The sequence below is a fragment of the Chrysochloris asiatica genome, unplaced genomic scaffold, assembly GCF_000296735.1.
Source record: "Chrysochloris asiatica unplaced genomic scaffold, ChrAsi1.0 scaffold00004, whole genome shotgun sequence".
NCBI classification, from domain to species: Eukaryota; Metazoa; Chordata; class Mammalia; order Afrosoricida; family Chrysochloridae; genus Chrysochloris; species Chrysochloris asiatica.
The window spans coordinates 39,851,734-39,879,701 of record NW_006408522.1 but is presented as its reverse complement, the minus strand read 5'-3'; positions in this window follow the sequence as shown (position 1 = coordinate 39,879,701).

The window sequence follows — 27,968 nt, the reverse complement described above, 5'->3', positions numbered from 1 at the left end:
ATTTACCTGTGTTTCCTTTATCAAAAATTGTTTTGTTCTTTTTTTTTTTTTAATCTTCCTCTAGTTGAGTTCTGATTATCAAGCCATCAAAGCTAGGTCAAGTGGGTACTATCTGCAAGTCTGGGTGTTTTTGTGTACTCCCTCTCACTCCATATCATCTGGATGCTTCACTCTCAGCTCTAGCCCTCTGTGGCTATGTCCTTGTCCATTGGCTCAGGTGTTCCCAGGTCTCATCACATTTTGGACCAACCAACCCTTCCTCTTCTCTCACCTCTCCAGGTCAATGGGAGTCTATGTAATGTGGTTGAACTCAGCCCATTTCTTCATTGCTGCCTTTCTCCCTCTTCCACTCACCAGTAGACCAATATGGTCGTCAGTAAGCTTACATGCCTATTCATGTGTTCCCTTTGAGTGGGGCTTGTCCTGAAGGAACTTGATTGTTTGTCTTGATGGCGTCCTGGTGAACAACTTACTTTTTCTTGTAGTAGCCAGTCATACTGCAATATTTGTTTTGGGTTTTTCCTAATGATCTTTCTTTGAAGATGTGTGTTTTGCCACTGTAGCTGTTCCAGGCTGGTCTGCTTGTCTTTGCTAGTGGTAATGTCCCACCTCAGAAAGTTCTGGATGGGGCTCAGGATTCCACCTAAGGTCCTATACACTGCAAAGGCTCTGCAAGAGGTCTATTTCACTGGGCAAGTTCTAGAACCCCTTTTAGGTGTTCCAATCAGTTATAGGCTGAAGAAGGGTTTACAAACTTTCTGTAATCATGTTTCCAAAATTCCTTTTTATGCAACTCAAGTGTCCATTTTACAACAGTAGGCAAGGAAAACCAATATACACAAGATGGTCAAGCATCTTAGTATTATTTCCCCTCTTAAAACTATGCCTGGATCCTTGTATCACAGAGCTCTATTGTTCCAAGGTTGAGCATGCATCACTATTTACCTCTTTCCCATTTAGCCCATGTAAACCTGTCTACTTTGTTCTTCCACCTTTCTTGTGTAATGCCTTCCAGTTCATACACTTCTTATTACTATGTGTGACAAACAATGTTTTGCTATTATTTGATAAAGGTGTCTGTATTGGTTTTAATGCAGCAACCACCGCTTTTTGACTTAAAGTAGACAACATCATGAGAGCAACAGTTCTATATTGCAACTTTCTCAATTATTAATTTATTAGAATTTATTACATAAAATGCACACAACGAATCACATACTTATATGAACTCAATGAAACTGAATGAGAAGGAACTTTTATAACTGAAACTATCAATTAAGGAGTTTGGGTTTTGGAAAAATTCTGACAAATATATTGGATTATATAAAGATGCAAGAAAGAAAAAAATATTTAGTAATGAGTGGGAAGTTTGGAAATCTGGAAGTTGGTCATAGGTTTTATCAAAATAATTTGATACCTGTCTAGAAATCTATCATAATCATAACTTCAAAACATTTAATTAAGCACTACCTCTTAATATTTTGTTTAATAAAAACAATTTAATAATGTGAAAATGAACCCAATCTAAATTACAAACAGCCCAAATAAGTCTACTAAAAAATATGCAAGCCTTAACCATATTCTAGCTGAAATCCAACAAAGATGCCTGAGGCTTAGATCACTCAAGGATCACAATTTTATGTAACTTATGCATGCTCTGGAGTCCTGGTATGGTGCTGTGGGTAAATGCGCCAGACTGCAAAGCCATTTGAACTGCAAGGTCGGCAGGTCAAGCTCACCAGTTGCTCCTTGGAAACCCTATACAGGGTCGCTATGGGTCAGAGCTAACTCAATGGCACTTAACAACAACAACAATGCATGTTCTGGTGTGATGCTGTAGGATAAACAATGAATTGCTAACCAAAAGTTGGTGATTCAAACCCACCAGCCATTCTTTGGAAACTCTGTACTTATAGGGTAGCTATGAATCAGAACCCAACTGGACAACACTTAACAACAACAAAGCAACAATGAATGTTTAGTTATATCTTGTAAAACAAAAGATTGAATGGAATATAATATACTGTGTCTTCATGTACTTGGATTTGTTTTTTCAGAAAGCCCTGATGGTTTCAGGGTCCTACCAAATGTTCATACTCCTTACTCTCTTAATAGATTGCTGGGCTTCCAAGAGCGGCACAAGATAGGACTAAGGGGATGACTAATATTACTTCTCAATTTTCATTTACAGAGAAGTTTTTAATTTTTAGAAAAATAAATATTTTTTTAAAAAGTGGTTTCATGTCTATCATGAATATGAAATATGCTCAATGCTTACTAGCCTCTAGGCACATTAGCACATATTCTAGAAAGAAAGACAGACTCTGCCATTATAGTTTATACTTTAGTAGTCAATACAAAACAAATCTCCTTTTTTCTTCTTTTCTTCTGTCCATCATTATGATAATTTCTATACTATTAACCCATAATATTAGCAGCAAATTTCAGTTCCCTGAAGATGAAGTGACACGGTCTTTCCTATGAATGAAAATTTAGAACAGAAGAACGTAGCTCCTGAACATATGGCAATACAAATGTCCCAAGCCTAGATGGTATACTCCAGACATCGATAAACAACTATAGTCAGTTTTGTTGTCTAGAACTAGCCATAGGAAACATATCGTCTCTTCAGAGACTATCTGCCTCACTCTATAATAACTTATTATATCAAAGATGTCATTAATTATACAGTGTACTACAAAATCAAAACCAAATACAAGATAAATGCCTAAAGTATCGTTAAGACAAAACAAGAGCAACAAAGAAAAACTATGAAAGAGACCAAGGTAAGGTTGTGGAATTGGAGATGGAGTCGTCCTATATTATATTCTATATGTCTCAATAAATTTCATGTGACTTCCAACATATACACACAAAAACTTAATAGAAAATATTTTAATGTGCTATCAGATTTGAAACAACACTCACTCAACAACCTCTGTGGTTTGTGTGTGTTGGGGGCTAAGAAGAAAGTTTTATATAAGACTCAAAAATACATCAGAGGAAAAACACATTAGATCACTAGATAGTGACAGGTATCCAGCCATCTATCATTACTTTCATTCTTTTCCATGACTTGAGAAACTCTCTTCCAGTTTACTTAAGTTTCCTTCCTTGGGATCAAATCTGTTCTTACTCATTGTTATGCAGTCAATCCTGACTCATAGTGACTCTCTGTTGTTATTAAGTGCAGTCAAGTCAGTTCTAACTCATACTGTATAGGGTTTCCAAGGAGTGATGGGTGAGTTTGAATTGTCAACCTTGTGGTTCAACATCGTGGTCAATGTTTTGTCTTACATCGACACAGATAGAATAAAACTGCCTTATAGGATTTCCAAAGGAGCTCTGGTAGCATAGTAGTTACAAATCAGGCTGCGAACCTTAAGCTCAGCAGTTCGAAACTACCAGCTGTTCTGCAGGAGAAAGATAAGGCTTTCTGCTCCTGTAAGGATTTGCAGTCTTGGAAACCCTGTACAGGGTCGCTATGGGTCGGAATCGACTCAATGGCACTTAACAACAACAACAACACAGGGTTCCCAAGGTATTAATCTTTTTTTTTTAATGTTTTATTGTGAATTATATGATAGTTTATATGAGAGAACATTAGCTTTACATGCATCCTATAATATATTGTTGCATTGCCCTGGTTACAATCCCCTCCATGAATCAACAACCAATCAAAGGGTATACCCTGCAAGCCGCCCCCCCCTGCCCCCCGCCGGCACCCTCTCCCTGGTCATCAGCATACAGCCTCTCTCCCTCTCTGGGTCTAGAGTCCCCAGCAGCTCCATCTCTCCACGTCATCGTCTCTGCTTCTATCTCTGGAGTCATTTTTTCTCTGGGTAGTGTCCCGTACTCCGCTCTTCTCCCTTAATGGTCCCAGTAACCTCCGCTCCTGGACTGCAAAGTCACTCATTCCCCTCCTTTTGGTACAAAATGTCTACCTTTACATTTCCAACCCTCACAGTCAGCCCTGATAACAATTATTCACTATCCCCATCTCCTTTCATCAGCCCCACCCAAACAGATTGGATACTTCTCAGTAGAGATTCTTCCTTCCTCCATGCCCTCTGGATCTAGGCTCCCTCTTGAAAGCTTATATGCCAGTCACTTCTTGCCTTTGTACCTGCCCATTTTGGGTAGCCAATGTTCAAGTTGCCCATCCCTGTCTACCCCATGTATGGAAGGGGTGGGAATGATCCTCTCTGTAAAGATTTGTTCCCTCTTTTGAGCTACTACATCCATAGATGTAGGTCAAGTTCATCAAATTTTATCTGATTACACTTTTTTTCCTCTTCTTTCTTTTTCTAGTTGAGCTCTGATCATCCAGTCAATGAAGCCAGGTCAAGTGGATATTATCTGCAAGTGTGGGTGTTCTTATGCATATGCCCTCTCTTCTTATTAGCTTGATGCTTCACTCTCCACTCTAGTCCTCTGTGGCTATGTCACTGACTCTGGGCCCAGGAGTCCCGAGGTCTTGCCATACTGCTGGCCAACCAGGTCTGCACCCAGGTTCACAGGAGTGGATTGAACGTTGTGGGGCTTAGCTTGCAGGTTCATTGTTGTTTTTCCCTCACTTCCCCTTATCGGTGACGAACGTGGTCACCAATCAGAATGCATGTCTGCGCATGTATTCCCATTGAGTTTTAGTCTTGGAAGGGGGTTTGCCTTAAGGGGACCCAACCACGTGCCTTGATGTCTCCTGGGTGAGCCTTTTGCTTGTTCTTGTAGTAATCAGTTGAACTGCCATTATTGTTTTGTATTTTTCCTGTCTGCCTTTCCCGAAGGCTTTAATCTTTACAGGAGTAGACTGTCACACCTTTTTCCTTGGGGCTGATTGTGGGTTTGAACCACTGACCTTTTGGTTAACAGCTGAGCACTTAACCATTACACCATCAGGGCTCTCATTTTATTCTTAAGGAATTATAATTGTTTCCAGTTGACTTATTTGTTGATGCTCCTCTAATTCTATCCTATATTTTATTAATGGGAATTTGTCTTCTTACAGATATCTCATTTAAACAAGTCCCCATCTCATCTCTGTGAGTCTCAGTTTTGATGATATATGCTATAGTCTAGTTGTCTAGGCATGGGACTATGCTTTGCCCTTACTTGTTTTCCCATGGATTTAGAATTTTATTTTCAACCCTAATCATGTGGCTGTGGTCCTTTTATGTGACATTTGTACTCAGGTGGTGGTGGTTATGTGCCGTGGAGTTGGTTCTGACTTATAGCTACCCTTTACAGGGTTTCTGAGGCTGTAAATCTTTACGGCAGCAGAAAGCTTCATCTTTCTCCCATGGAACAGCTGGTACTTTTGAGCTGCTGACCTTAAAGTTCGCAGCCTGATTCATAACCCTTTCAGTACCAGAGTTTCTTAGTCTATTAAAATATAGTTGCTTCTAAGATTCCTTCCTTAGATTTCATTCTTCAGTGAAATGAAGAAATTCCTGTAGAATTTTTATTTCTCTCTCACTCAAGCTGTAGCCTGATTTCAAGAGTTGATCCCTTTCTTATTTCTCAGACTTAGGTGGATAAGCAATCTCTCCCATTCCAAAGAGAGGTGACCAAACAGAATGCAGAAATCATCAGACAATCGTTTAGATATCTCATGCGAGTAAAGTTTTGCTGAAGGTAATACAGAAACAGCTGCAAGCATACATTGACAGAGAACTTCCAGAGGTTCAAGCCGGATTCAGAAGAGGCCGTGGAATGAGGGATATCATTGCTGATGTCCAATGGATCTTGGCTGAAAGCAGAGAGTATCAGAAAGATGTTTACCTGTGCTTTATTGACTACGCAAAGGCTTTCAATCTTGTGGATCATGACAAGCTATGGACAACATTGCGAAGCATGAGTATTCTGGAACACTGTACCTGGACCAAGAGGCAGTTATTCAGACAGAACATGGGAATACTGAATGGTTTAAAATTAGGAAAGGTGTGCGACAAGGTTGTATTCTTTCACCATACTTATTCAACCTGTATGCTGAGCAAATAATCCAAGAAACTGGGCTATATGAAGAAAAATGTGTCATCAGGATTGGAGGAAGACTCATTAACAACCTGCAGATGACACAACCTTGCTTGCTGAAAGTGAAGAGGACTTTTAAAATTTACTGATGAAGATCAAAGAGCACAGCCTTCAGTATGGATTGCATCTCAATGTAAAGTAAACAAAAATCCTCACCACTGGACCAAGAAACAACATTCTTATCAATGGAGAAAAGATTGAAGTTGTCAAGGACTTCATTCTTCTTGGATCAACTATCGACACTCACGGAGGCAGCAGTCAAGAAATCAAACGATGTATGACATTAGGTAAATCTGCTGCACAAGACGTTTTTAAAGTGTTGAAGAGCAAAGATTTCAGCTTAAAGACTAAAGTGTGCCTGAACCAAACCATGGTATTTTTAATAACCTCATATGCACGAGAAAACTGGACAGTGAATAAGGACGATCATAGAAGAATTGATGATTTGAGTTGTGGTGTTGTAGGAAACTATTGAAAGTGCCATGAACTGCCAAAAGAACCAATAGATCCATTTTGGAAGAAGTGCAGCCAGAGTGCTCCTTAGACGCTAAGATGGCCAAACTTTGTCTCATACTTTGGACATATTGTCAGGAGGGACCAGTCGCTGGAGAAGGATATCATGTTTGGTAAGGTGAAGGGTCATAGAGAAAAAAGAAGACACCCAATGAGATGGATTGGCCAAGTGACAGCATCAATGGACTCAAGCATGACAACAGTAGTGAGGTTGGCCCAAGACCGGGCAGTGTTTCATTCTGCTGTGCATAGGTCACTATGGGTTGGTACCGACTTGATGGCACCTAACAACAACAGCAACAACAACAGACACAAACATCCAGGTGTGGTGCTGTGGGTTAATGCCCTGGATTGCAAAGTCAGTTTGAACTGCAATGTCAGCAGTTCAAGCTCACCAGAAAACCTTATACAGGGTCACTATGGGTCAGAATTGACTCAACAGCACTTAACAACAACAAACCCAAGCATCAATCTCATTTGTGGAAATGCTGCCTCATCATCCTGTGAATTGTAGTCATAATCTGCTCAGAGCTATTTGAATGATAATTGCAGACTTGTTCTAATTTTGATTTGGTGATAACCTGCATTGTTACTGAGACATTCGCAGATCTGTCTCCTCACAGAAGTTAAGCAGTTGAACTCTGGACTCAGGATTTAACTACTGGCTCTAAATTTTACCAGTTTTCCTAGTCATATTTTGTCAAACTTCATTTTCTTAATATTAAAATTGATAATAATTGTATTTATCTCATATGATTGCTGAAAGGCTTGGATGGGATAAAGCACAGAGCCTGACACAAAAGATTCAATAGAACTTTTTTTGTTGTTATTGTTGTTGTTGCTAAGTTACCTTTGAGTCAGTTCCAACTCATAGCAACCCTGGATAGGTTTTCCAAGGAGCAACTGGTGAGTTTGAACCACTGACCTTGTGATTCAAACTGACTTTGCAGTCAGTGTATTATCATCCTGCAGCACCACACTTTTTTGTTACTACTGCTATTTTATTCTAATTATTTTGGATCTTTTTCATAAATGCCGAAATTATGTCATTATATCATTTTTGTCGCTAGGTTGTATCTCAACACTGGCATGACTAATCACAACACTTCATTGACTCTCAGAGGGTAGATGTTTCAGATGTAATTTTAGAGTCCCCGTCGGCAGCTCTGTCCTCCCCTAGTCTCTGCTCACAGTCACTGTGCTGCCACCAGACTGTCATTCTTATTGTTGGTGACTTCCTTTGGAATACAGTATTCCTCGAGATGGACAACCTTCCTGAATCTCAGCTGTTCATAACTTCTGTTCTGAATTGTAGGAAAACCTCTTCTTTAAGTTCAGTTCTTTCTGAGAAAGACTCTTGAGCAGAATGGTTTAGGCTCACTATAACTTCACCTTTACTTATGAAGCAAACATGGTGTTATGATCAAAGAAAACAATAATAAAATAACGTAATTGTTATGTAGAAAATACACATGTTATGAAGTAAATATCAGAAGAAGGTTTATGTTAGAAAACATAGTTTCTTTCTAAGAAAGCACTATTTAAGCAGAGATTTTAAAGATGAAAAGGAACCACTCACAAGAAAAATGATGGAAGGGCATTCTAAATGGAGGGGGCAGTAAATGCAAAAGCCCTGCAGAGGAAGATACATTAATGCATTTGCAGAATAGAAAAAATGCTAGACCACTGAAATATAATAAAGCTGGAAGAGAGTGTTATAAAATTATATTAAAAAAGTAGGCTAGACCCAGATAAGGTCCAGCATTCCAGGTTATCCTAAGAAGGTGAGATTTTATTTAAACAACAATGTAAAAGCAATGAGGACATTTGAGAAGAAAGGTACACTTTTTGATGTTTGTTTAAGAATAATCATTCCAGCTGTGTGAGAGAGGAGATTGGAGTGAAGAAAGATCAAAGGTTAGGCTGTTGCAACAGTGTAGGAGAAAGAGTATCATAGAATGAGTGAAGATGATAGCAGTGCAGATGAAAAAAAAGGTAGTGATTCAAGATATTATTGGAGGTAGAACTATAGGACATGTTGATGAATTAGATGTGGAGGAGGATGGAAAAATGAAGAGCATAAGATGAATCAAAAATCTTATGATGGAAAATTGTTTGTGCCATTCACTGAGATGGAGAAGATTGGGAGAGAAATAGGTTTGGGGAAAGGGAATCAAAAGATTTTTTCTGGGCACAATACATTTCACATGCCAGTAGATATTTGTTTTGCTTAAGTATAAACTTTAGTCATTCTTTCAAAAGTCAAGAGCTAGTAAACTTTTTCAATGCCAGAAAAATGTCTCAATTTCACCTTCACATCTGAATCACTGACTAGTTAAAGAATCCTAGGAAAAAGCTATATTGCCTTAGAACTTTGGCTAATGTATGTCTCCATCATCATCTTGCATCCAGGATGGCTTTTGATAAGTCTGGTGTCAATCTAAATATGATCTGGCATAGATAACTTGCTTTTTTTAATCTTTGTAAATTTTATTGTTATTTTCCTTATACGAATATTCAGTAAATGTAGTTGTCTTTGTTATTATTATTCTTTTTTCCTTTTAAAATTCTACTTGGTCCTTGGGGGACACTTTTTGCTTAAGGGCTTTTTCTTTTTCTTTTTCTTTTCTGGGATATTTTATCTAACAGTTAATTAAATATTTCTGCCTCTTAATTTTTCTCTTCTCTCAATTAGAAGCAATTGTAACATAGATCCTAGAATTCTGGGATATAGCTTCAATATTTCAGTCTTTCAAGAAATGCACTCTGAGAAAAATCACTGACTTGATTTTTAAACTCTGTGATTAATGTTTTGTTGTTGCTGTTGTTTTTAGGGGCCATCAAGTCTGTACACAACAGAATGAAACACCACCCAGTCTTGTGTCAACCTCACAATTGTTGCTATGCCTGACCCCATTGCTGCTGCCACTGTACTAATCCATCTCACTGGGGGTCTTCCTCTTTTTCTCTGACCCTCCACTCTAACAAACATGATAGCCTTCTCCAGGAACTTGTCACTCCTGATACTATGTCTGAAGTATGAAAGACCAAGTTTGACCATCCTGGCTTCCAAGGAACACTCTGGTTCCAATTTCTTCCAACAAACACCAGTTTGTTCTTTTGGTGGTCCATGATACTCAGTATTCTCCTCTCCTCCAACACCATAACTCAAATGCCTCAATTCTTCCATGGTCTTCTTGATTCACTGCCCATCATTTCCATGCATAAGAGGTTACTGAAAACACCATGGATTGGGTCAGGTGCACCTTAGTCCTCAAACTGACATGTTTGCTCTTCAGCACTTTAAAAAGGTCTTGTGCAGCTGATTTCCCTAATGCATCATTTGATTTCATAACTGCTGCTTCCATGAGTGTTCTTGATTGATCTAAGCAAAATTAAGTCATTGACAACTTCAATCTTTTCTCCATTTATATAGATGTTATTTATTGGTCCTGTGGTAAGGATTTTTGTTTTCTTTATATTGAGATGCAATCCATACTGAAGGCTGTGGTTTTTGATCTTCATCATTAAGTGTTTCAAGTCCTCTTTGCTTTCAGCAAACAAGATTGTACCTTATGTACATCTCAGGTTATTAATGAATGTAACTCCAATCATGATGCCACATTTTTCTCCATATAATCCAGCTTCTTGGATTATTTGCTCAGCATACAAATTGAATCAATATGGTGAAAGAATACAACTAGCTCACACCTTTCTTAATTTTAAACTATTCAGCATTCCCTTGTTCTGTTAGAAGAACTGCTTCTTGGTCTATGTGCAGCTTTCTCATGAGCACAACTAAGTGTTCCGGAATACTCATTCTTCACAATGCTGTCCATAGCTTGTCATGATCCACACAATCGAAAGCCTTTACATAGTCGTTTAAAGCACAGGTAAACATCTTTCTGGTATTCTCTACTTTCAGACAAGATCCCTCTGATGTCAGCAATGATATTCCTCATTCCATGTCCTTTTCTGAATCCAGCTTAACCTTTGGAAGTTCTCTGTCAATGTATAGCAGTAGCCATTTTAGCTGTGTATTTATTTTTAACATAGTTTTTCTTTTATTTAATAAATCATTGGTAATTTTCATTTTAAGGTCTGAATTTAGTTCTTTTGTATATCAATTTGTTGCCATTTCATGGTTGTGCTATTTTCCTTTACTCCTCTGGGCATATCCCTTATATTTAGTTTAAAGCTCTTTCTTCTTTGCTTATTAATTCTGTTTGCAATATGCAAGTATAAATACTTGAATGTCCTGACTCTATTGCCTTATTTTTAGGATCTTGGAGAGTATTGATTTTATGTTCACCCTTGTAATGATAGTTCTCTGTAAGATAGTGTCTATATTATGAAACTAAGGGGAGAGATGGAAGACTGTCCTAAGAAGCTATCTTGGCTAGATCTTTGGAGTTTTGGAGAGCAGTGGAGTACGCTTCTGGTGATGTACCTTGCTAGTTATTTTGGGTGTGGATGTCCTGCATTTCTTGGAAATGGAAGTTTCACATTAGAGTCAAGTTAATTAAATGTTTGACCAAATATAGCAGGCTAATTTTTAAGTTGATAATTTTGCATCCCCCACGAGTGATGTTATACATTTTGGCAGAAAATTTTTCCCACCCCTGATGTACAGGATGGCTATGAGTCAAAACCAATTTGACAGCCTTTAACAACAGCAAGGTGTCCTGGTAGCATAGTATATTACAAGTTGGGACCACTAAACACACAGTCAGCAGTTTAAATCTGCAAGAGAATGATGAAGCTTTCTTCTCCTGTAAAGAATTACAGACTCGGAAACCCTACACAGGGTCATTATGAGTTGTTATGACTCAATAACACACCATCACCACCATCAGTATGAATTAGGAGTCCTGTTATGGCACTGTAGGCTAAGCGTTGGACTGCTAATTATAAGGGTGGTGTTTCAAACCCACCAGCCACTCCTCAGATAGCCTATACAGTGTCAGAACTGACTTGTTGGTACTTAACAACAGCAATAGAATGTTTAAATCATGGCTGTAGGAGGTGAGACTCTAGGTTGGAAATTAAGATGTTCAGACTGGAAACCAGTAGCAGAAAGCAGGTATCAAAAATTATGGGGTTAGATGGAAGCACCAAAGGATAAAGTGTAGCTGGGAGAAAAAGAGGGCTTAATGTAATAGTGTCAACAAAATATATTGATACGCATTGACTTCCATTTTGATAAATGGCATAAAATGAAATGGCAATAAAAATACGTTAAGTTGTTGTTGTTAAGTGCTGTTAAGCCAGTTCAGACTCATAGTGACCTTGTATAGGGTTTCCAAGAAATGATTTGTGGGTATGAGACACCAACCTTGTAGTTAGCAGTCCAGGGCTTATCCTGCAATGCCATACCAGGACTCCAATATACATATAAGAATTCTTGAATTATGGAGTCTTAGAAAAAATGATAATATCTTACTAAATAATTTTCAGGTGCCTCTGTAGGATAACCACTGGATTGTGAACTGCAAGGTCAGCATTTCAAGCCTCATTCCACAGAATAAAGCTGAGGCTTTCTACTCCTGCAAATATTACAGCCTTATAAACTCTGTATAGGGTTGATATAAGTTGGAATTGACTTGATGGCATTGAACAATAACAACAAATCTAAGTTTGGTAACTTTTATCATGTCTTTCAAATATTGTTGTTGTTGTTGTTAAGTGCCGTCGAGTCGGTTCCGACCCATAGCGACCCTGTACAGGGTTTCCGAGGGTGTAAATCCTTACGGGAGTAGAAAGCCTCATCTTTCTCCCGCGGAGCGGCTGGTAGTTTCGAACCGCTGACCTTTAGGTTCGCAGCCCGATTCGTAACCACTACGCTACATCTAATTGATTTTGACTTATAGTGAACCAAAGTTACAAAGTATAACTGCCCCCATATGGTTTCCTAAGCCATAGTCTTTACAGACACTGTTCATCTTGGGTGTTGCTCTGATGCTGGAAGTTATACCACCAGTATTTCAAATACCAACATGGCCACCCATATTGAACAGGTTTCAGTAGTGCATTCAGACTAAAAGAGACTGCTGCTGTTGTTATTGAGTGTCATTGAGTTGGCTCTGACTCATACAAAACCTGTGTAGGGTTCCCAAGGAGCAGTCACTGGGTTTGAACTGCTGACCTTCTGGTTAGAAATCCAATGCTTGTCTACAGAGCCACACCAGAAACTACACAGAAGAAACTAGTGATCTACTTCTAATACAAATTGGGCTTTGAAAACAATGTTCCATAGCAGTGGAATATTGCCTGAAAGAGTGTGGGAATTAAATGTGAAAAGATAAGGAATTAGAAACCAAAAGAGAAGAACATGCTCAGCATTTCTCAACTTGAAAGAAATTAAGAAAAAATTAAAGTCTCAAGTTGCAATATTGAAGGATTTCATAGGCAAAATATAGCAATTGATGAAATATAAATTGCAATGTTTCCACAAACTGATGCAGCGTTGGAGTCTGGCACTTATTTATGCCAAGAAATTTGGAAGACAGCTGCCTTGTCAACCATCTAGAAGAGATCAGTATTTGTGACCAATTGAAAGAAAGATAACCCAGGAGGCAAGGCTTAATGGAGGGTTAGGGAGATGTGCAGTGTAGACCTCCTCCAACAATAACACAAAATACCAGATGAAGCAGGTTCAGGAGACAGTCCCAGAACTCTGACCTACATATAAAGGAATATTTAGAAAGTTCAAAGGCTTACAGCCAGTGAAATTTATAGCAGAAGCAGGAAAAGTGATGCTTTCTGACCCTCAGCACCCAACTTCTCCCAGAGCTGCCATCTTGAGCATGATGGAGTGAGTGAAGAATCAGAGGAGGGCTTCCACCGCAAAGATCTGACTAGCCCTCAGATAGTGTTAAAATTCTTTTTTTTTTCTTCTATTCATTGGTTTCTCACTGACTGTGCTCTTCCACTCTGGTGATTAGAGGGGATGCCTGAGTTAGTGGACACCCCACCACTACCACCCTAGGCAGGTTCTACTACGCATGGACAAAGATTTGCTCAGCAAAGAGCTTTGGGCCCAGAATTGAGGAAGTGGGAGGAGTCAACAGGAACTGCTTAAAACGGAACAGTCTCCCAGAATGGCCAGAGCTGGCCAAGAAAGAGGTGTTAAAATCATACTCATAGTTTGCTGCATATTCCCCCCCCCCCCTTATTTCTTCTTTGCTTTTATGTAATTATAGACTGTAGTACCAAATCTTTTTTTTCTTTGCCTTTGCTGTTTTGTTTTTTGGTCCGCCTTTTGCCTTTAAAGGGGTTCTTTCTCTCCCTACGCTACCCAAGAGTGGATAGCAATTGTGGTCATATAACCAAATTGCACCCACACCCTGTAAAATCCCACCATCCAGACAAGAGCCAATACCAGATGCTATATATCAGATAGACAGCCAACACCTGCTATAGTTACTCTGAGTTGAGTAATAAGAAAACTGATCTCATCTGATCATATCTACCTGAAGGCAATCAGAAAGCTCAATAATAAATCAATATAATTCATCTATCTAATTATTGAAAACCTAATTATTGAAGATGCCAAAGAAACAAATGAACTTTTCAGCACATGTCCAGAAACAAGATAGATTAACTGAGACAAATGAGTTAGAGATAGACCTAGACTTCCCACTGGAAGGAAGGCAGGTTTTGGAACTGCCTGAGAAGGAATTCAGGAAAATGATATTGAAATGCATCCAAACACTCCACCGAGGGCTTGAGAAAAATAAGGAAGAAGTCAGGAAAGTGCTACAGGAACAATCAGATACAGCACTGGAAACAATTCAAAACCCGTAAAAAGAGGTCCAAATTATTAATAATAAAATATCAGAAATAGATAATACACTGAAAGGGCAAAGGAGTAGAAATGAAGCGATGGAAGCCAGAACCAGTGAGCTGGGAGACAAATCTCTCAATATTGCTAAGCAATAAGAGCAAGCAGGAAAAAAGGATAAAAAAATCTGAAGAAGGTCTAAGATTCATGTTGGGCAACATGAAGAAAAATAATTTAAGAATTATTGGCATTCTGGAATAGGAAGAATCACACAAGTCCATAGAGGAGAGAGTTGAAGAGCTTCTGGAAGAAACTTTCCCTAACCTCTTGAAAAAATGAAAAGATAAGCATTCAAGAAGCCCAACAAACCCCATGAAGGGTAGACTGCAAAAGAAAATCACTAAGTCATATCATAATCAAGCTCTCCAAAATCAAAGACAAGGAGAGAATTCTAAAAGCAGCTAGGGAAAAGGGAAGTGTTACTTACAAAGGCAAGCAAATCAGATTAAGCTCTGATCTCTCAGCAGAAACCATGCAGGCAAGAAGGCAATGGAGAGACATATATAAAACCCTGAAAGAAAAAAACCCACCAGTTTCTCCTCAGGAGAAAGATGAAGCTGTCTGTTACTGTAAAGATTTTTAATCTAGGGAACCCTATATAAGGATGTTATGAGTTGAAATAGACTAGATGGTGGTATGTTGGTTAATTAAATTTGTTGCATTCATGAAGAAACTGTACATAGACCAAGAGGCAATTGTTCAAACAAAGCCATAGGACATTATGTGGTTTAAAATCAGGAAAATTACATGACAGAGTTGTATCATTTCACAAAATTTATTCAGGCTGCAAGCTGGGTAAATAATCCAATAAACTGGATTTTTTGTAGAAGAATATATCATTAGGATTGGATAAAGGTTCATTAACAGCCTGCAATATTCAGATGACATAAATTTGCTTGCTGAATTAAAGTACTACTGGTGAATATCAAAGACTACAGCTTTCAATATGGATTATATAACTCAATATTAAAAAAAGCAAAACAAAAATCCTCACAACTAGACCAATAAGCAACATCATGGTAAATTAAGAAAATATTAAAATTGTCAAGTATTTCATTGTATTTTGATCCACAATCAATGCCATGAAAGCAGCAGTCAGGAAATCCAATGATGCATTGCATTGGGGCAAATCTGTTGCCAAAGTCATCTTTAAATTGTTAAAAAGCAAAGGTATTACTTTTAGGACTAAGTTAAGCCAGATCCAAGCCATGATATTTTAAGTTGTCTCCTACGGATGCTAAAGATGGACAGTGAATAAGGAAGACTGGAGAAAAATTATGATGTTAGCTAAGAATATTAAACATATTATGGACTGCCAGAGAAAGGAACAAATCTGATTTGGAGGAAGTACAACCAGAGCACTCCTTAGAAGTGAGAATAGCAAGGCTTAATATCATGTACTTTGGACACGTTGTCCAGAGAGACAACAGTCTCTGGGAGAAGGGTGGTGAAAAAAAAGGAAAACCTTCAATGAGGTGGACTGGCTGTAACAATGGGTTCAAATATAGCAGTTTCTGTGAGGATGGCTTAGGACTGGGCAGTGTTTCATTGTATTGTACACAGGATTGTTATGCATCAGAACTGACTCCACAACACCTAATAACAACAAAAACAATATTTAAGTGTACGTATTGCAAGACCTTTTCTCGTAGAACCACTTATGTTTAAAAGCCATCAGTCTGTTGGTTCGCAGCCGAGCGTTTGACTGTTACACCACCACTCCTTGTTGTGTACTAAGTAGTCAAAATTCTGCTCCACAGTTGGCACAGTGACAACGATGTAAATAGTGCTTTGTTTTTCTTCAAATCAACAAACAAGTAACCCTAATGTGCGAATACAAGTAACATTACTCTGATTCCGTCTTTTCTTCCACTAACCGTTAGCAATTTCTATGCAAACCATTTTAGAAAGAAACTGCCTGAGAGAGAAAAATGGGCATTTTCCTGCACTACTTTTGGGAAAAGGTTGTGCTAGTTGGTGATTTTAAATACTTAAGTTATTCTTGCTCCAGGCAACCTGAACTTGCCTTTCCCACAAGCTTCATACATGCTCTGTCTCACTTTTATTGGGTTTACCTATTCAGAAAACTGTTTGCCATGGCAACCCTTGTCTGCATGACAGGCATTTATAATTTGCTTGGAAAAACTGCAACAAAATGTCATTTTTCATAAACCCAGTACACCAAAAATGTTTTCCTTTTCAGTGATTTCCAGTGACTTTGTTGTGGTCTCATGGCTCTTGCCAAAAGATCATTTGCAGATGAAAAACATTTTTAAAGACACCCAGAGTTGCTCAACGTTAGCAATGGTTGGTTCATTTTGTTATATTGTCTCTCAAAATAGGAAAATAATTTATTTTCTTACGATCTCTTAGATAGTACAGAAAAAGCATTCAAGTAATACTCACCTGAACCAGTTAGTTCTTTATGTAATACAAATGTGCTTTGGACTGAGGTGTTATGAGGTACGTGAAGAACAGACAGACAGAGCCAAAACTGAATGCAACCCAGTTTGAGTTCCATTCTGTGCCCCTGGGTATGTGTTCCATTCAGAAAAATTCAAAGATAGTCCTCAAAACCCTGCTATGTCATTGTGTGGCTGGTGCTAACAATAGCAGTCAAGAGATTCAGTGTGATCATGAACAATTATCCGCATGAACACATTCGCAGATTCACTGAATCGCCTGCCAAAAGGCTGTGAATGTCAGACAATCCTGCCATATTTTAGATTCAAATATTGGTATTTTTTGTGATATTTATTTCTGTAACACAAACATGCTTGGATCAATATGCTACTTGTCGCTAGATTTGTAATTCAAGGACCCAAAGAGCAGTACCAAGTGTAACTTTCTCAAAAAATTGCTCAATATTTTCCCAATCCAATTATTAATCTACACTTGGAATCCAGTGAGTGCAAAATGTATTATGCAAATGAACTTGGTGCTTCAGGCCCAGAACATGAATGGAATTAGTTTTAGACTCAAGAGGAATCTGGCCACAAGCAAGTGATGCTGGGATATTTGACCCACAGGATTAATCATTCTTATGGTTTCTGATAGACATTTCTACCAGAGCATAAAAGAGAATAGTGAAAATATCTTTTAAAAAGATACTGAAAAAGCAAGCGTCTGATAGCACTATAATATTTTGTCCTTTGTATTTTGTAACATTTGAGATGCTCTTTTTAATTTGTGGTTTTGTTTTGCTTTGTTTTTGTAGGTTCTAGGCTGTAATTTTAGTAGCTTAAAAAGATTAATATAAATTTAGATGATGAATTACATCACACATTATTGTTAACTGTTTCAGCTTGCCTCCAGCTTATGATTACCTTATGCACAAAAGAACAACACACTTCCCAGTCCTGTATCATCCTCATAATCACAGCATGGTAGAGTTCATCATTGTGCCTAGTGTGCTCATCCATATCATGAAGTGTTGAGCACACCCTCACTAGGTCTGTACATTTCACCAAACATGATATCTTCCTCTAGTGATTGATTCTTCCAATTGACTTGTCCAAAGAAAATGAATCAAACAATACTCTGTCATGATTCATAAATCTCAGTGGCTAATTTTCAGTAGATCACCAAGCTAGTCTGTGTGGAAGCTCCCCTGAAACCTGTCTACCAATGGTGAACTTGCTGACATTTGAGCCACTGACGGCATTGTCTTCAGCATCATAGTGGTGGTAGTGGTTATGTGCCATGGAGTCAATTCTGACTCATAGCAACCCCGAGGCTATAAATCTTTATGGGAGCAGAAAGCCTCATCTTTCTCCTGCAAAAAAGCTAGTAGTTTTAACTGCTGACCCTGAGGTTAGTAGCCCAACTTTTAACCACTCCTTTTAAGCATCATAGTAACATACAAGTGACCATAGTACAGTTGACCTTGAACAACACACGTTTGAAATGCATGAACCGACTTATATTAAACAACAACAACATGTGATGCTATCCATCTCCCTGTGAGCAGTTCATCTCTCCAGTAAATGTGTATCAAATTAAAAAGTGATCTTTCATGGTTCTCGAGTATTTTTCATCATGTTTTGTATAATACCATAAACCTTGAATAACACCACAGGATCCATAGAAAGTGCCATTGGAGATGCTGAAAGTGCTCCCAAGAAGCAGAGAAAAGTCACGGCATAAAAAGTTGAATTGTTTGATATGTACTGTAGATTGTGGTCTGTTTCTGTTGTTTTCTGCCATTAAAAGATAAATGAACTCACCATAAGGATTACTGTAAAAAAAAAGTAAAAGGAGACTTTCAGTTTGGCATGGGCAAAGCAGAGTCAGGTAGGACAGGCTCCATGGGTGAGGTGCTGAAAACCCAGAGACACTGCTCTCACAGAACTGCACCAGAGCTCTGGATCTATCATAAGGGTCAGGGCATCAGTTTCTCCCTAACACCAGTGGAAAAATCATGGTATAAAGGAAAATATTGTGATTCAGAAATCAGTTAAGAACTAGGGACTCTCTCTGTGGCCATCCCCCCCAAACAGAGGTCAGAAGGCAGGGCTATAACCAGACCTGCATGGGGAATCAGCACACTAAAAACAGTACAGTCACATTTGCAAAAGGTGATGTGGGGGTATTCTACACATTTATTTCCTCCTCTTCCTTGACATGCCTTCTTTGCCTGGCCCGGATGCCTTCAGGACAGTGGGTGTGCACCCCTAAAAAAAGTCCAGCATTGAGACCACAGCTTTCCTATGGCAGAGAGAGAAAGAACCCCATCTGTGTAAGGTCAAATTCTTTAGCTGTTGCTTTTGACTTCTGCCTGTGGGTTCCAACCCTAAAGTCAACTTGTGCGGGACCTTTTACTCCTGCCCATCCAGCAAGAAAAAAGTCAGGTTTGGCCTGACAGAAAAACTATATGAATAATCTGGAAAACCCCAACATAAAAAGACACAACAATTTCAAGAATTACAGTGTGCACAAGCAAATACCTAACTGACCTTCAGGGATAAAAATAGCAAAAATCTTTCTCTCATTAACTTCTCAATATCTATTTGTGCACCTCTATGGTGGTGACTAGAGGAGGGGCCTGTGAGAGTGGACACCCCCACACACTACTGGAGAAATGTTACTTATAAAGGCAAGCAAATCAGATTAAGCTCTGACTATTCAGCAGAAACCATACAGGCAAGAAGGCAAAGGGGAAACATATACAAAAACCTAAAAGAAAAATACTGCCAATCAAGAATTGTCTACCAGCAAAACTGTCAATCAGATATGATGGTGCAATCAAAACACTCCAAGGTAAAAAGAAGCTAAGACACTTTTGTCAAAGCCAATCCAACACTTCAAAACATCCTAAAGGAAGTTCTTTGTACTGGAAAACAACAAGAACAGACAACAACCAGAGACTGACAGGCATGGCAACACCACCTGACACTCAGACAACAGATAGCAGAGTCCAGTACAGAACAAAATTGCAATAATGAATTCAAAGGAGCTGGGAGGTCAACCGAAGATCAAAATAATAACAATGTCAAAGAAGGGGGAAATGTGGGAACAGAGATCCAGGTGGTGAGGAGGTCAGGTAGAATACAGCATACAATAGACTGTCATAAATGGAGGGAAAAGTTAAGAGGCTATAAGGTAACCCCAAAGACAGTTAATACTTCAAAACTTACCATGAAAATGAATTTCCAAGCAAACATGCAAACTAAGAAAAAACTGACAAGAAATAGCACAAAAAACACAAACTAAGCACAAGAAGGCATGCAGAACAAAGGAATGAGCAGCACTACTAAAAATTTAACATAATGGCAGCAATTAATTCATACCTATCGATAACTACATTGAATGTCAATGGATTGAATGCATCAATGAAGAGACAAAGAGTGGCAGAATGGATAAGAAAACAAGACCATTCATGCTTACAAGAGACACACCTTACACACAAAGACAAAAACAGACTAAAAGTTAAAGGATGGAAAAAAATATGCCAAGCTAACATAAACAAGCAGGAGTGGCAATACTAATCTCCAATAAAGTAAACTTTAAGACAAAAACCAGCATAAGAGATAAAGAAGGACACTATCTCATGATCGCGGAAGCAGCCGTCAAGAGATCAGACGACGTATTGCACTGGGCAAATCTGCTACACAGGAACTTTTTAAAGTATTGAAGAGCAGAGATGTCAGCTTGAGGACTAAGGTGCACCTGATCCAGGCCATTGTGTTTTCAATAGCCTCATATGGATGTGAAATCTGGACAGTGAATAAGGAAGATCGTAGAAGAATTGATGCCTTTGAGTTGTAGTGTTGGAGGAGAATACTGAAAGTGCCATGGACTGCCTAAAGAACCAACAGATCTGTTTTGGAAGAAGTGCAGCCAGAGTGCTCCTTGGAGGCGAGGATGGCTAAGCTTCATCTCTCCTACTTTGGACATATTGTCCAGAGGAAACAATCGTTGGAGAAGGATGTCATGCTGGGTAGGGTGGAGGGTCAGGGAAAAAAAAGAAGATCCCCAATGAGATGGATCAGCCAGGTGGCATCATTGATGGCGTCAAATGTGGCAGCAGTAGTGAGGTTGGCCCAGGACATTGTTTCGTTCTGCTGTGCATGGGGTCACTATGATTCGGTTCCGACTCGATGGCACCTGACAACAACAACAACATCTCATGATCAAAGACTCAATTGAGCAAGATGACATAACAATAATAAATCTCAACGTTCCCAATGAAAGAGCACCAATATATATGAAGCAAACCTTACTAGAATTGAAGAAATAGATAAATCTATGTTATAGTGGGAAATTTCAATATGCCACTTTTGAAAAGGGACAGAACAACCAAAAAGAAACTTGACAAAGTTACAGAGAAACTAAACAACACAATCAACCAACTTGACCTCATAGATGTGTACAGAAAATTCAACTCAACAATAGCACAATATACATTATTTTCCAGTGCACATAGAAATTTCTCCAAAATTGACCATGTGTTAGATCAGAAAGCAAGCCTCCATAAATTTATAAACAGAACACTACAAAGTATCTTTTCAGACCACGATGCTATAAAACTAGAAATCAACAATAAGTAGACCAAGGAATTAAAAGTCGAATACATGGAAACTGAACAACAGCCTGCTGAAAAGAGACTGGGTTAAAGAAGAAATTAAATGTGAATTCATAAGTTCCTAGAAACAAACAAGAATGAAAACACAACCTACCAAAATCTTTGGAACAAAGCAAAAGCAGTGCTGAGAGGACAACTTATTGCAATAAATGCACACATCCAAAAAGAAGAAAGAACCAAAATTAACACATTAACACAGCATCTCCAACAATTAGAAACAGACCAACACAGAGAACCTACAGTCACCAAAAGTAAAGAAATAATAAACATAAGAGTAGAAATAAATGACATGGAAAACAGAAAACCTATAGAAAGAATAAAGAGGACAAGAAGCTGGTGCTTTGAAAGGATTAATAAAATTGACAAACCACTGGCAAAACTAGCTAAAGGGGAGAATACATTATAAACCACATGGGCAATGTCACAACAGAACCAAACAGAATCAAAAGGATAACAACAGAATACTATGAAGAGTTGTACTCCAACAAATTCGAAAATGTAGAAGAGATGGATGCATTTTTAGAAAAATACAACCTACCTAAACTTACACAGAGTAAAGTAGAAATCTTTAACAGACCCATAACAGAAGAAGAAATTGATCAGGTCATCAAAAAACTCCAAACAAAAGAAGTCCACACCCAGATGGCTTCATGGGTGAGTTCTACCAAGTATTCAGGGAAAATCTGTCACCAACTCTACTTAAATTATTCCAGAATATAGAAGAGGATGGGAATGTCCTAATACATTTTATGAAGCAAGTATAATCCTCATACCCAAACCAGGGAAGGACATCACTAAAAAAGAGAATAACAGACAAATATCCCTCATGAACATAGATGCAAAAATTCTCAACAAAATCCTAGCCAACAGAATCCAGCAGCACATCAAAAAAATAATACATCATGACCAACTGGGTTTCATAAAAGTGATGCAAGGATGATTCAACATTAGAAAACCAATCAGTGTAATCCACCATATAAATAAGAAAAAGGAAAATAACCACATGATTATATTGATTGATGCAGAAAAGGCATTGGACAAAATCCAACATCCATTCTTGATAAAAACACTCAACAAAGTAGGAATTGAAGAGAAATTCCTCAACATAATCAATAGCATATGTACAAAACCAACAGCATACACCACTCTCAATGGAGAGAAACTGAAAGCCTTCCTTCTGTGAACAGGAACCAGACAAGGATGCCTTTTCTGCCCACTCCTATTTAATATTATGCTGGAAGTCTTAGCCAGAACTATATGGTAAGATAGGGAAATTAAAGGCATCCAAATTGGCAAAGAGGAAATAAAACTGCATTTGCAGATGATAGGATCCTATACATAGAAAACCCAAAAGACTCAGTAAACAGCTACTAGACATCATTGGAATATTCAGCAAAGTGGCAGGATATAAGATCAACATACAAAAATCAGTTGGATTCCTCTGCAGTAACAATGATAGCATTGAAAAGGACATTAGGAAAGCATTACCATTTACAATAGCCGCCCAAAGGATGAAATGTTTAGGAATAAACATAACCAAAGAAACAAAGGACCCACACAAAGAAAATTACAAAACACTAGTACAAGAAATCCAAAGAGACTTGCAGAAGTGGAAGAACATACCATGTTCCAACATCATGAAAATATCAATAATGACCAAAGCAATTTACACATATAATGCAATCCCAATCCAGATTCCAATGACATTCTTCAAAGAGATGAAAAAAACAACTACAAACTTTATATGGAAAGGAAAGAGATCCAGGGTAAGCAAAGCACTGCTTAAGAAAAAGAATAAGATTGGAAACCTCTCATTCCCCAACTTCAAAATGTATTACATAGCTACAGCAGTCAAAATAGCCTGGTACTGATGCAATGAAAGATACATTGATCAATGGAACAGAATAAGAATCCAGAAATTAACCCATCCACATACAGCCAAATGATCTTCAACAAAGTACCTGGGGAGAAGCCAGTCTCCTTAACAGATGGTGCTGGCAGAACTGGTAAGCGATATGCAAAAGATTGAAACAAGACCTTTACTTCACGCCCTATACAAAAACCAACTCAACATGGATTAAAGACCTAAATGTGAATCTCAAAATTATGAAGGTCATCAATGAAAAAATAGGGACAAATGTGAGGGCACTAATTCAAGGCATAAACAGACTACCCAACATTTTGAAAATTACACAAAAGTAGACAAAATAGATGATTGGGACATAATAAAAATTTTAAATTATGTACATCAAAAGACCACCAAAAGAGTAAAATCAAATCCACAGAATGGGAAAAAATCTTTTGCAAGACACATCAGATAAGGGACTCATTTCTAAAATATATAGGAAAGTACAATACCTCTAAAAGAAGAAGACAAATAACCCAATTTAAAAATGGGAACAGGACATGAACAGACACTTCACCAAGAAGGAGATCCAGGCGGCCGATAAACATATGAAGAAATGTTCACGATCACTAGCCATCAGAGAGATGCAAATCAAAACAAAAATGAGATAGCATCTCACACCAGCAATAACAGCAACGATCAAAAAAGCAGAGGACAATAAATGCTGGTGAGGATGCAGAGAGACTGGGTCCCTCCTACATTGTTGTTGGGATTGTAAAATGGTCCAACCACTCTGGAAAGCAATATGGCGCTTCTTCAAAAGGTTGAAAATAAAAAAATACCTTTGATCCAGCAATTCCTCTACTTGGTATTTACCTACAAGAAATACTAGCCATAACATGATTAGATATATGCATACCAATGTTCATAGAAGCATTATTTACAATAGCAAAAAGATGGAGCCAGCCTAAATGCCCATCAATTGAAGAATAGATAAACAAACTGTGGTACATACACATGCTACCTTGAAGAACAACAAGGAAGCTGCAAGCCATCGCATAACTTGGATGGACCTTGAGGACATTATGCTGAATGAAATTAGTCAGTCACAAAAGGAGAAATACTGCATAGGACCATTATTATAAAAGACTAAGGAAAAGAATCCACCCAAAAGGGAAAACAAAAAATTCATCTATATATATAAGTGCTGCTCACTGGGATGTATGGGATGATAGGAGAGGAGGGAGGGAGCAGAAGATAAAGCACAGGGTAGGGAATAGACACAGGAAAGCTCAGGTATTGGGGGGGGGGGCGGACAATACACTAAAAAGGGGAGGGGAATGAAAGAACAAGGCTGATGGGAGAACAGTTAGATAGGTTCCCATGGGCTAAGTGGGATAGAGGTAAATGATGATGTATGCACAACTTTGGAACAACATGTTTCAGGATACTGGGATTGAGGCATGGTTTGAAAGGGTAAAAGAGGGGAATAATGGTAAGATGTTTGGCTGTCTTTCAAATCTTGCTTTCCCTTTGCCTATCATTGTGAAATAGACACTTGTGGGGGAGTGTAGCCTGAAGCATCACAATAGAAAGCTTGTAAGTCTGTCTTCAGTCTATAACTGATTGGAATACCTTAAAGGGGGCTAGAAATTGCCCAGTGAAAGAGAACTCTTTTGGAGCTTTTGCACTGCATAAGACCATAGGTGGTAACCAGAATCCCATCCAGAATTGTCTGAGGTGGGAAATTTCCACTGGAAAGGACGAGTAGACCAGTCTGGAGCAGCTAGAAGAACAGAAGATACTTTGTGAAGAAAGACCAGCAGGAAAAATCAGAAACAATAATGGCAGTATGATTGATTACTACAAGAACAAGTAAGCTGTTCGCCCGGGAGTCATCAAAGCAAGTGGTTGGGTTCCCTCAGAGAAAACTCCCTTCCAAGACTAAGACTCAAGGGGAATACACCAGCAGGCATGTGTTCTGGCTGGTGACCCACATTAGTCACCAATAAGGGGAAGTGGGGGAAAAAACAGCAATGAAGTTGGAAGCTAAGCCCAACCATATTTGATAGACCTCCGTGAACCCGGGTGGAGACCTGGATGGCCAGCAGTACGGCAAGACCCAGGGACTCCTGGGCCAGAGGCAGTAACATGGCCACAGAGGACTAGAGTGGAGAGTAAAGCATCCAGCTGATATGATGTGAAGGGAGATGCACAAGAACACCCATACTTGAAGATAGTACCCACTTGACCTAACTTCGATGGCTGGATGATCAGAACTTGACTAGAAGAAGAAAAAAGAGGGAAGAAAAAAGTGATAACCCACAACAGTTTGATGAAATTTACCTATACATATGGATGCAGTAGCTCAAAAAAGGGAACAAATCTTTACAGCAAGCATCACTCCCACCCCCTCGGTATACAGGGTTGACAGGGATGGGCAACTTATACATTGGCTACCCAAAATGAGGAGGAGGGGAATAAAGGCAAGAAATGACTGGTTTACAAGCTTTCAACAGGGAGCCTAGTTCCAGAAGGGGCAGAGGTAGGTAGAACCTCTAGTGAATGATTTCCAATCTGTTGGAACTGGGTTGGTGAAAGGAAATGGGGATTAGACTCTTGCGGTACAATAGGGAATAATATAGGACCTATTGTGAGGGTTGAAAATGTAGAGGTAGATTTTTTTTTTTACAAAAGGAGGGGAGTGATTGATTTTGAAGCCCCAAAGCGGAGGTCCCTGGGACCATCGAGTGAGAAGAGTGGAGAGCATGACCCTACCCAGAGAGGCAGTGATGCCAAGCATGGAGTCAGAGATAATGACGTGGACAGATGGAGCAGCTGGGGACACTGGACTCAGGGAGGGAGAGCTGCTGTGCACTAAGAGCCGGAGGCAGGTGTGGGGGGGAAATGGGGAGGCTGGGGGGGGCAGTCCTGTGGGGTGTATCCTTTGGTTATTTGATGAAGTATGGAGGGGATTGTGATCATTGCAATGAAAGAAAATACGATAGGATGAATGTAAAAAACTGATGTTCTCCCATGTAAACCCACTCAATTCAAAACAAAAACCTCAAAAAAAAAAAAAAAAAGTAAAAGGAAATTTATGAAGTCATCTCTGCAGCTATGCCAGCAGGATAAAAAACCTTACACTTTTTAAGAAATTCCTTTAATCTCATATTGAAGATGCAGATTTTTAAATGGGTGCAGTATATAGCATATCTGATATACAAAATAAATGTCAATCCACTGTCTATGTTATTGGTAAAAACTTTTGGTTAAAAGGCTACTGGTAGTTGTATTTTGGGAATCAAAATAAGAGCTTTTCAACTGTGCAGGTTTTGACTCCTATATGGTTCAAGGGTGAATTGTGCAACGAACTGACAGAGTACTGGTGAATATTACAGTGTTATTATTTTATTATAGTATAATAATTTGGCAAAATTTAAAAGTGGATCAACTGCAAGCATTGAACTGTGTTCTCAGTCATACCACAGGGAGCTTCACGAAGTTCATGGATGAATTCCATTTTCTACAAGCCTTTTGAATCCCTCTCATATTTTCTAGATAAAAATACCCTGCAAGCTTACTTTATGAACTTGTATCAAGCCTTGTATCAATCTGTGCCAACTTGTATCAACTTGCATCAAAAACTGATGAAAGTGGGTTTGAGAATTAAGAAGTTCATATCACTCTGTCATACATAAGATCATAGATTTTGAAAAGACCAACAAAATGGGCTTAGATAAAAATGCTTTAAGTCCAAATAGGTCAATAGTAATATTTTCATTGCTTACAAGATCTGATGCAAAACCCATGAACAAAAATAAATTTTAATGTTTTAGAAAATCTAGATAAAGTGAGTGAATACTTTAGATAGCACAGTTCGTAAAACATCCAAGCTAGAGTATTTATGAAGTAAACTTAAACTAAAAATATTCCCTGAAGTCTTCTTAAATCAAACAGTAGTTTAGCTTAACTAGTAAAAACTGCCTTGAGCATTATGCTCTTTTAAGAACTATATATATGAGATCAAATTGACAATAGAAACTCACAAAATCAGCTAGGAACCTCAAGGGGCAATAACTTTATGTTAATGGGGAGGAACAACTTAAGAAAGAAGAGTTAGAATGGTTGCATGATTTGAAAGATGTAATCACTATCACTGAATTGTAGATGTGGGAACGTTTGAATTGATATGTGTTTTGCTGTGCGTATTCTCAACAACAAAAACAATATAAATAGGTAAGAATTGTAAAAATCGAAGGACTTCCGGTTTGCCAGAAGGCCAGATGGCCTGGGTGAGTGAGGCTCCAGGTCAGGGAGGGAAATTCACGAAACCAAACCTTCCTGTGGCGAACCCACAACATTACAACCAGCATAAGTCTCAGTACATCAAAATCTTAAACTAGCTTTTTTTTTTTAAAAAAAAATCACCATACTGAGGAACTCCTAGCTTTTTAAACTTGTACCCGCCGCTGGCTGCGTGTAGCACAGCCCCAATGCCTCTCAGCGTGGGGAGCGGGGCTGGAATGAACTCGCACTGAAAGCAGCGCTTTCAGTAATTATTGAACAGGGGAACCACTGGGGACAAGGAGAAGAGAAAGTGAGGGTCATCTGCCCCACCATGTAATTTCGGTGCTTGCAGTGGGCAG